The sequence below is a fragment of the Macaca thibetana genome, chromosome 10 (genome assembly GCF_024542745.1).
Source record: "Macaca thibetana thibetana isolate TM-01 chromosome 10, ASM2454274v1, whole genome shotgun sequence".
NCBI classification, from domain to species: Eukaryota; Metazoa; Chordata; class Mammalia; order Primates; family Cercopithecidae; genus Macaca; species Macaca thibetana.
The window spans coordinates 79,380,234-79,390,968 of NC_065587.1; positions in this window are offsets into that span (position 1 = coordinate 79,380,234).

Sequence of the window (10,735 nt, forward strand, 5' to 3'; positions counted from 1 at the left end):
TTCTTAGAATTCTTCTAGAATGTATTGACTTAGTCATGTCCGTATGGTCTTACCAAGGTAGAACCCCACCTGAATTAAGCCCTGAAGTATCTTTGCATTCTTTTCACCTCTCTGAAAAACTGAGGACTACACATGAGCTCCCAGTTTTTTTGGCAGAGGGGATTCTTTCACGCTGCGGATGTTCCTTTGGACAATTAAATCTTGTTGTGTTGTAAATCCAAAAGTGTTTAAGCAAACCCCATCCCTAAATGGAGGCAATTCATCAGCGAAAGCGTCTGGTGTGAGGAGGAGAAGCGAGCTGCTGAAACAATGAGATCAGCCTTCAGAACCAAACAGGGTAATGATAGCTGGCCCCACAGAAGATACAACTGCTAGGAAATTCTGCACCCGTGTTTATACAAAACCAAGCAGGAAATGTTTGCCAGTGGAATAAATAAAGAAGCCTTCTGGTTACATAATGCTTCGTGGTGCCCTAGTTTGAGGCCGTTTTGGAATGGTTGCTGGGTCTAGGTTTGAATTTTGGAGATCAGGCTGCTTGTCTCCTCTTTTTGTTTGCTTACTTCAGACACTCGAAGCATCATTCTTCTCCGGTTCCCTAAAGGCCTGAGTGAACGCTGGACCAGGACATGACTTCATCGCTCTGGCTTAAGACAGCCCTCATGTTCTACTTCATTTCTGAACCCCTGACCCTGGGATACATTTAGAATGGGGGCAGAGGCTGATGGACTGGGGGCGATGGGGCTCAGGGCCAATTTTCCCATGTGCCTAGAGAAAAGGAAGCTCTGCTATTCCTAAAAACACATTCAATCATTGAGATCCAGATATGTGCCAAGCATGATGCCAGGCATGGCCCCAGGCTCTCCCAACCTTGCAATGTAAGCAACTATTATCTTCAAATACCAAGTGGTTTTAAGTAACACGTTCTGGGTCAGAAGCTAGGGTGGGTTGGCCCCTAAGTCGCTGCTTTTTCTCCTCTGTTATACTAGCTTTCCTGGATTAGAAACAAAAGCAGATATTTCAGCTCAGTTGTGTGTGCCCCTGTTTAGCCCAGGAAAGCAAAGGGTTCTTTGTGGGAAAAAAAAATCTAATTGTAAAAATTCAAAAGAAAGTCCTTATGAGTCAACCAATTTTAATTTGTGTAGATGAGCAAATTTGTTATTGCACACTTTGAACTTCTCAGTACCCTGAAAAGAGAGTCGCCATCTCCCAACCCTAGTGCACATTTTATGAAAGCATTTATAGAGCACCTGCTGGATACCATGGCTGCATGTTCGTTCTGGGAAGCAAGTGCAGCAAGGGCAAAGGCCTCACTTCGTTCTGACGGACTGATGAGCTTGGTGAAACCCAGTTTTTCTGGCCTGAGCCTTGGTTTGAGTAAAAAATGTTACGGTTCTGGAGCCCTCTGAAATTGTAGGGTGTGGTGAACTTGGTGAGGATTTAGGCCTCTCTAGATAAAAACTGTGCTCTCTTGTCTTTTATCTCCTGGAGAGGCTCTTGCAGCCCATTCAGAAATTCTAGAACAGTTGAGAAAGCAGACACCTCTCACTATCTAGTGGGACTGAAGGAGAACTAAAGGGAAAACAGAAGTGGTCAGTGTGGTGATATCTGATGTTGCCTGGTCTTTTGCTACATCTCCGGTACTGTTATAAGCATGATACCTGGACTGCATTTACTTGTTTAGTTAATTACTCTAGTGATGTAGAGCAGTAGGTGGGGCATGTGTGTGAATCCAGGAAGCTAAGAGGGTGGACAAGGGTTTGCAAGTGGATGGAAAAGGATGCTTTCAGTCTGAGTGGCTGGCTAAGTGATTTGAGGTTCACAGTGGTGGCCCCAAAATTTCTGATTAGGAGGGCTCAGGAGCCTGCAGTTCAGTTGGAAAAAGATATATGGAACCGGTTTTGAAGCTTCCTTGCCTGACACATAAGTGATTTTTGCTTAGTGTGCATGCTTATTAGTAGGGGGATGTCTGTTCGGTAGAGATTGTGGGGCTGGACTCCTGCTTATAAACCTGTTCCATGGTATTGTCGATTGGTCTTCAGCAGATCTTCTCCATACCAGGGGCAAAGAATCTGAAATTACATCAGACAGATGACAAAGTACATCAAATAAACGAAGACTCATTTATTAATATTCTGCATGTCCTCTGCAGGTTTGCTTCTTCTAAGTTTATTTTTTGAGGATTAATTTACATTCAGTGAAATGCACAGATCTTAAGTATACAGTTTGAATTTTGACAAATATATATTCCCATGGATCCACCACCATAGTCAAGATTTAGAACATTTTCATCCCCCTAGAATGTCCCTTTGTGCCCCATTCTAGTCAATTCCTGCCCCTCCATCCACCCCAGGTAACCTTTGTTCTTATTTTTTATCACTAGAGATTAGTTTTACCTGATCTAGAATTTCATATAAATGGAATCCAACAATATTCACTACTTTGAGTCTGGCTCCCTCCCTTAGTGTTATCTTCTTGAGGTTCATCCACATTGTTGTGTGTATCAAGAGTTTATTCCTTTTAACTAATGAATGGTATGCCACTGTATGATTATACCACACTTTAAAACATCTAATCTTGCTGATGGACATTTGAGTTGTTTCTTATTTTTAACCATTACAAATAAAACTAGTGTGAAAGTTCATGTACAAGACTTTCGTTGGCATATGCACTTATTTCTTTTGTGTAGATACCCGGTAGTGGAATTGCTGGGTCAGAGGGAAAGTGTATGTTTTATGTCATAAGAAACCACCAAGCAGTTTTCCAAGGCAGTTGTGCCATTTCACACTCTTACTCAAGACTTTCTCTTAAACAATTAGCAGCACAGAAAGAGAGACTTTTGTACTACTTTCTCTCACCACCCCCATTTCCTTTTAGCCTTGTTAAACCAGTCAATTCTAGACAATTTGAACATATGGCAGGACTCAATAATAAACATTCAGATTATTCAGGCTCTCCATTTACTCATTCAGTCTGTAAAAAAAAAAATCATTGTTTCACTAGATACAAAGAAATAAAAGGGTGGACTTCAAAATCTAAGAAGAAAGCAACAACTAACTTTGTACTTAATGATGGCTATTAAATCACCTTCAGATCATGAAAAAAGCAAACATATTTACTCTTGCCACTTCCATTAACATACTAGAGTTCACACCAGTGCCATAAGGCAAGAAAAAGAAAAACAGGCATAGAGATTGAAAGGAAGAATACAACTCTTTACTCACAAATGGCATTTTTATCTATGTAACAATCCTGAGAAATTGACACAAGAGCTTCTAGAATTAATATATAAGTATATCCAACAGCAAACAATTGAAAATAAAATTAAAAATACCATTTAAAGTAGCATCAAAAAGCATAACATACTTAAATTTATTTCTAACAAAATGTGCAAGACTTGTACACAAAAAATACAAAACATTTCAGGCATGAAAAACCTAATAAATGGAAAACTATGCCATGTGCATGGTTTAGAAAACTCAATATCATTAACATGTCAGTTCTTCTCAAATTGCTCTCTAGCAGGAATTGGCAAATATTTTGTATAAACGGACAGATAGTAAATATTTTAGGTTTTGTGGGCTATATGATATTAATTGTGACTATCAAACCCTGACTTTGCAATGCAAAAGTATAGATAATATGTAAATGAATAAGTGTGGCTGTGTCTCCATAAAACTTCATTTACAAAAACAGGTGGGGGGCTGGATTGTCCCTCTTCTATTGCCCATACACTGAAAAACAAGAGGTAAAACCAGACGGACTCTAGAGTTGCTTCCAACTTTGTCTTTTTCTAATTGTGCTAGACAAAGAGAGAATATAAGTTATACCTGCTTATTTGGCTGCTAATTCTCTTGCCAACCTTATCTTCCTGTATAAAAGGTAAGAATTAAGTCTACTTGGTAGTATTGATGGGAGGATTAAGTGAAATAATGTAAAAATCTGGGATGATGTCAGTCTTGTTCAAAGATATTCACACTTCCCCTCCTCCCTGTTATATTCTCCCATTTGTTTTCAGAATTTAGCTTTAAGGTTTGGAAATCCAAATACTGTTTTCAATCAAGCAGCCGAGGCTTCAGATGACAAGCTTGTGTGTGTCTGGAAAACCTGGTCTCATGATATGCACACCTAGGACTGGTCCAGCTGTCATTCTGCCATTTCTTAGTGTAGGGTGCTCGAGTTTGAATTTTGATAATCCCTATGGGACACCTCAGAAGGACTAGGCTTTATCTCCAAAGGGGTCATGGTGAGTAGAGTTTTGGCTTTATTTTCAAAGGGTCACAGTGAGTAGAGTTTAGGATGCCATAGGATTGCAGTCCAGAATCACCAGACACCTAGCTCCCATTCTTTTTTTAAGAAGACATGCTGCTTCTTGTAAACATTATACTCCAGCCTCCCAGCATAATCCCAAATAATGTCATTTCTGGGAAAAGTTGATAAGTGGTGAGAATTTAAGGCTTTTCATCTGTTGGGAATGAAAGTGGGTAGACATGCAGAAGTTTTCTTCTACCTTACGCAGTTGCACCTCTTCGGAATTCACTTTCCTTTCACTTTCTGGAATTGAGCTGGCCAGAGATGAGGACTGGTATGCTGCTTCCTTCAGCCCTGCCCTGTGTGGCATTTGTCTTGCAACTTTCCCATGCTTGTTTCAACAGGAAAAAAAGCAAAGAGATTGACATATAGCTACCCCGAGGCTAGATTGTCACCGAAATAGATTTCTCCGAATAAAAATAAGGGCCGTTTTTGCTTGCAAGGCCTTGCAATGAAACAGAGTTAATAAAAACTGCATGGGAAACTCACATTGCAGCTATAAAAATATTAAAAAATAGAATTCTTAGCTAAAGTCAGCAGCGATTGTTGGCTCGAGGTAGAAATTAGGGAGTAAAACATTCTGAAACACTCATTGAAAGTGAAGAGACGAAAGAATTATTACCCTTTTTCCATTTGTTTAACCCTTCAGAAGTAAAGCTAGAGTCACACTTACTTATAAAGTGATTAGGTACTGGGTTTTTAAGCGTAGGACAGACCATTTTCTCCTGTGGCTAATCTGTAACAAATAGAAAATAGAGCCACTTAAAAATTAACATAAACAAACAAACATAAGAAACAAAGCTGCTCCAACAGGACAACTTGATAAGATCATTGACGAAAACGTCTACAACTTCATTCTTTCTTCTTTAGCCTCTGTCCCTGTGTGGGTATATCAGATGCCTCTGAGGTTAAAGTTTGTGTGTCCTCCTGGGCTGGAGGACAGGGACACCCTTCATCACTCTTCAGTCCCCAGTGCCCAATGTCATCATCTGGAGTATATTCTGGAACCCTGGAGGGATGGTTTGTTTCTACAGCTCCCCACTGGCAAAGATCTTTCCTCTAAGAATGGTGCTTCCAGGATCTCTCCAGGCTCAGTGTCAGGTGCCACTAGATCATCAGGGAATGGTGATTGATTATCTGAGAAATTTATCTGTTTGCATTCAGGATTCACCAAGTTACTATTCTAATGGGAACTCACTAAATGGCTTCACTAATTCCCCCTTAGAACTACAAACATTAAAAGTCATAGTATCTAAGACAAGTGAGCTTTTACCTCCTGGTTGCTACAGGGGAATTTATAAGAATATTTAGAAGTGACCCAGGTTCCTTTCTTTCCCTCCCATTAAAGCACATAAACTCTGGCCATTTTCACAGGTTTTTGCTAATTAATACCACCACTGTGGAAATGGGGGCTGTTCTACAAACAAGCTGCAACAAATGGGATTTTTATGGCTGGTGGAAAAGTCTGGGGAATAATTAGCAGATCTATGGAAATCCCTTGACTCCGGGCATCTGCATGGTAATGGCCAACCCTGGAGATCACTCAGGGAAATGGGGTCGGACTTTCCACCTTAGGGCACATTTATATTGTCAGTTACAGCCTTCAAACTGCAGTGGGACAAATGTGGGAAAATATTTTGTGAAATGCTAGACAAATGAACCTGGTGTTGACCAATCTCAACTAGGAAAACTGGCTCTGCTTTGCTAAGTGCTGTACAGCAGCCAAGACTCGCAAACGAAATATTTTGATATCTTGTTAAACTTGATTCCCCAGAGGGAGGTGCATACATATACACATGATGGACTCGGGTCCTCAAGGTGGATGGCCAGAGAAGATTAGAGAAATGACTGGCTCGAGGCAGGAAGAGAGAACTGTGAGGTCATCTGGTCCAGAGGTTTGTACTCAAAGGATCCTTGGAGAGAATCCAGGGGGAATCTGTGAACTTGGATGGGAAAATAATCACATTTTTGTCTTCACTAACATCTAATTGAAATATACTCTTTCTTTCTATTTCAAATGAGGACAAAAAATAATAAGAACATCAGCTATACCCATGATATTGACACAGTGGAAATCAAATATATCTTTATGTCGTATTATAGTATAGATATCTCAAGACATCATCTCTGCCTATCACTTCTGTGAAATTATGATAGTTACTGAACCCACTGCTAGAGCTTCTTCTTTAGTGAGCTACTAAAGAAAATACATATATTACTATATCACACATTTAAAACTATTTCGAGTACTGTGTTTTCTGTCATTAGGTTTTTGAGTAACTTTATATATTTTATCTACTTATGAGCATTATTCTGAGAACAGGACAGTCTTTATCACACTGCCAAGAGGTCCATAATACATGGCATAAGATCCCTTTCTTGCCCAATCTCCTCTATTTACAGCTGAGGAAATTGAGGCAGCGCTGGCAAGTGGCAGAGAAAAAGCCAGAACCCTAAGGTGCTGTCTCTAAGTCTGTTCTCACCATTCTTCTGCAGGAGAAGAAAGTATCCTTTGTAAAAACAACATGGAATACTTTCTTAAAACAATGTTTTAACATGTAGGAATCAGGGATGATAAGTAATTCCCGAGGCTAGTGTTAGCTAGGGAATTTGTTTTCAAATTCAAATATACTTTTCTACCTTCATTTTAAAGTGTGGCCATTGCCAAGTTAAGTGAATGTTGTTATTTTAAAAAATTAACATGGAGACACAATGATGTGAGTTATATTTAAATAGTTCCACAGAATATGTTCCATGTTATTTTCTACACCCATAGCAGCAAGTTTTTCTCCTGCATATTTAAGGCAATTTGGAATTAAATTTTTAATCTGTGAACACTCCAACTGGGAGCCTCGGGAAGCTGGGTGTCAGACCAAGCTAGGTTACAATGAGTATGGATAATTTAAATTATCAACTTCATGTATTATCTAGAATGAGGTGCATTGATTATATACATGTGTACATGTACTTACTAGTGGAAAAGACAGGAAGCACATTCATTTCAAGTAGTCAATGTCTCTCATGAAAGTATTAGCTGATTCTACATCCTTGGTGTGAACATAAAGATTTAAGAATTTCAAATAAATTATCTCTTAATGGTTAAATTGGTGTCACATTTTCTCAAAGCAATTGATCCTGACACATTGTGGTTTTCTAAATTTCATAATTGGTTGAATTGTAAAACTGTAGCATGGAAAGGAATCTTACCTGTCATCTAATTCAGTAATTCTCGAACTTTAGATTTCTTGACCATTTGCTTTTTTCTTCTTTAGCAATTTATCAGATGGGACATACATAGGAGCACATTTATTCATCTATTTTGGCTTTAATTTTTATGTTTTAATTTTGAAATAATATCAGACTTATAAAAGAGTTACAAATATTGTATAATTTCAGTATACCCTCATCCAGACTCTCCAAATAGTAATATTTCTTGTAATTACAGTACAGTGACCAAAATGAGAAAATTAACATTGATACTATCCTATTGTCTAAGCTATAGGCTTTACTTAGATTTTATATTATTCCACTAATATCCTTTCCTTGGTCCAGAGTCCAATGTAGGACTGTATGTTGCATTTAGTTGTCACCTCTACTTATTCTCCTTTAATCTGAGACATTTCCTCAGTTTTTCTTTGTGTTTTGTGACATGGAACATTAAACATTTTGCCAGTGATTTTGTAAAATTTCCTCATTTTAGGTCTGTCTGATCTTTTTCATGATTCTTTTCAGGCTATGCGCTTTTAGTAGGAATACCATGGAAGAGATATTATGTCCTTCTCAGTGCGGCATATCAGGAGGCACGTGGTGTTGATATCTTATCACTGGTGATATTAAGTTTGATCACTTGGTTAACGGAGTGTCTGCTAGTTTCTCCACTATAAAATTACACATCTCCTGTTGTAATCAATAAGTATTCTGTGGGGATACGCTTTGAGACTATATAAAAATCTTGTTTCTCCTCTTACTTTCATCTGCTAATTTAAATCAATGATCTTGCTTGAAACAATTGTTAGGATTGTATGAAAAAGTTTGTTAAAGAGAAGATTCAATATTTAACATGAAATCCACAATTTTATTTTCTTGAGATTTAGCTTGGTTTTTATAATTACTTCATTACCTTGCTTAATTTCTTTCTCTCATTATTTATTTACATTCTCATTATAAATGCTATGAGAATGTGACAGTTACGAATGTGCACACAATCTAAATGTCCTTGCAAGATAGGTGTGGTAATTCCTGAAGTTTCTAATTGGATTTCAAGTCTTTAACAACACAGAAAAAGGCACAATGTGAATTACTTTATGCATGAATGTAATTTAATCACATCCCATGAGTACAGAAGAGCATAGTTATTTACACCTTCAAGGCTTCAAACACCTAATAAGTGCACACAATATTGAAAGGAAACCTCCATGTTACACAGGTGTCAAAATCATACATTTCATGTTGTACTCTAAGACTCATCAAAGTGAATTGAAGCCTCAAGAACAGAGAGGGAGAGTTGTGATCTAAAAATTTCTTGTATTTACATTTGTCCATCTACTTCAGTATTTTTATAGCTCAAGTCTAGGTATATGTAAGTAAGCAGAAAAATAAAACTCCTACCTCAGATTTTTACATGCTGCTTTGGAAGGTGATGTAAGACTCTGAGATATATCTGGGCCTCCACAAAAGAGAAAAGAGCCTTGCCTGCTTGTTCTTGGAATGCATGGGGCCACCTGGTAGAGACCTATCTACAGCAATCCCCCAAAATGTGAATAAGAATTAGCTTCTGGCTGAGCACATTGGCTCACACCTGTAATCCCAGTACTTTGGGAGGTTGAGGCAGGTGGATTGCTTTGAGCTCAGGAGTTTTAGGCCAGCCTGGGCAACATGGTGAAACCCAGTCTCTACTAAAGACACAAAAATTAGCGGGGTGTGGTGGCACGCTTGTGGTCCCAGCTTCTCGGGAGGCTGAGGTAGGAGAATCACTTGAACTCCCGAGGTGGAGGTTGCAGAGTGAACCCAACCCCAGTCAAAAAAAAAAAAAAAAAAAAAAAAAAGAATCCTACTAGACTGATTTCCCATCCCCCCCCGCCCCAGGGCCAACTCTCTTAAAATATAGACATATATAATAGAGATGTTGCTATAGGAAGGATCATTTTTTCTTTTCCAAGATACCAAACAAAACAATTTCATAAACCTTTAGCTAGTTCCTGCTTCACTTCATCAGAAGCCATTGCTGTTTGTAAGTCCTCCAGTTCTTAGAAAACTCAAGTGCTAGAAATGTAACACCTCCATCACCTCTCATCCCTTGTTACTGTCAAAACTCTTTCCTAATGTCCACCTGAGGACCTGCATCAATAAAAACCTGATCTTTCAAAATCTAACCGTAATAGTAATGCCAGAACTTGTTTCTTAACCAACCCTTACCAACACTGTAATCAGCTCCTCAGAGGAAGATTTGAAAATATGATCATCAAGTATGTTGTGGACACAATGCTGAGAGGAAACACAATTTCTAGATAAGAGACTTAAATTGACTTTAAGATTGACTTCAAATCCAAAAGGCCATGACCGCTGAGTTTGGGCCAAATCTAACAAGTGGAAATGAACAGGGCTCTCTGTAAAATTGTTCACTTGGGTCAGAAATGATTTGCTGGCACAAGTACAGATCAGAGAGGGAGCAAATGGACAAAACAAAATAAAACGAAACAAAACCTTGGGAATTTTCACTGCAAACAAATTAAAGCTAGAGATGCAGAGTGGCTGGAAATGTAACTATTCCCACCCACTTCCATGTGCGGTCCTTGAATGCAGAATTTATTCAACTGGAGGTGAAGACCTTGACCGAAGTATCGAGGGCCTTGAGCTTATTTTCTTCTATATGACCATCTTTCAGAAACAAATGATTTTTTAAAAAACAAAAAAAAAAAAAAAAAAAAAGAAAAAAGAAAAAAAGAAGAGAAACAAAAGTCAAAGAAGATTTTGAAAGAAGTAATAACTGACCAATTTGACATTAAAAAACAAATATTTGATGCATATGAGAATTAAACTTTTATAATGCAAAACCATCTCAAGTGTTCTAGGTATAGAAAATTATTTAATGACATCAAAATAGAGAGGTAGATGCAATAGTTTTCATCAAATTCACATTTGCAAATATTCTTTTGATACGTAATTCCCTGTGTCAGTGCCAGAAAAACGGTGCTAATTTTGGAATAAAATCAGACCTTACTCTGGATTCACAAAATATTCGTCTATAAGAATGAAGAATGAGAGATGAGAAAAAGAAATGTGAGTTAAGAGAAGATAAGGAAAGTTTTCTGCAGAACAGAAAGAGAACACATTTCCTACATCCTGAGCCTCTCTCCTGTTTTTATTTTCCTTGTAAATTTTCCACATTTCAGAATGTAGGTTGATGTAGCCATTATGGAAAACAGTG